This window comes from Nomia melanderi, unplaced genomic scaffold (genome assembly GCF_051020985.1).
Source record: "Nomia melanderi isolate GNS246 unplaced genomic scaffold, iyNomMela1 scaffold0014, whole genome shotgun sequence".
Taxonomy (NCBI): domain Eukaryota; kingdom Metazoa; phylum Arthropoda; class Insecta; order Hymenoptera; family Halictidae; genus Nomia; species Nomia melanderi.
This window is the reverse complement of record NW_027475130.1, coordinates 10,022,726-10,023,680: the sequence shown is the minus strand read 5'-3', so window position 1 is coordinate 10,023,680 and position 955 is coordinate 10,022,726.

Genomic DNA, 955 nt, shown 5'->3' with positions numbered 1-955 from the left:
TTCTCGGACCACCAGGGGCCGAGAAAACGACCGTCTCATCGGGCCGGACGCTCAGGGTCAGTGAAAAATCCAATATATATCTGGTGATATCTCGGGTGTTATTAGAGATAGCGCAATAAACCGAAGTGAATTATCTGCAGGAGGCCCTGGCGCATGAATCTGTGCAACGGGAACGACCTCGGACCAACAGGGGCCGAGAAAACGACAGTCTCAAGGGGCCGGACACTCAGGGTCAGGGGAAAATCCAATATATATCTGTTGATATCTCGGGCGCTATTAGAGATAGCGCAATAAACCAAAGTGAATTATCTGCAGGAGGCCCTGGCGCATGAATCTGTGCAGCGGGAACGACCTCGTACCACCAGGGGCCGAGAAAACCACCGTCTCAAGGGGCCGGACACTCAGGGTCAGGGAAAAATCCAATATATCTGGTGATATCTCGGGTGCTATTAGAGATAGCGCAATAAACCAAAGTGAGTTATCTGCAGGAGGCCCTGGCGCCTGAAGCTGTGCAGCGGGAACGACCTCGGACCACCTGGGGCCGAGGAAAGCACCGTCTCGAGGGGGCCGGACACTCTGGGCCAGGGAAAAATCCAATATTTATCTGGTGATATCTTGGGTGCTATTAGAGATAGCGCAATAAATCAAAGTGAATTATCTGCAGGAGGCCCTGGCGCATGAATCTGTGCAAGGGGAACGACCTCGGACCACCAGGGGCCGAGAAAACCACAGTCTCATGGGGCCGGACACACAGGGTCAGGGAAAAATTCAATATATATCTGGTGATATCTTGGGTGCTATTAGAGATAGCGCAATAAACCAAAGTGAATTATCTGCAGGAGGCCCTGGCGCATGAATCTGTGCAACGGGAACGACCTCGGACCACCAGGGGCCGAAAAAACCACAGTCTCATGGGGCCGGACTCTCAGGGTCAGGGGAAAATCCAATATATATC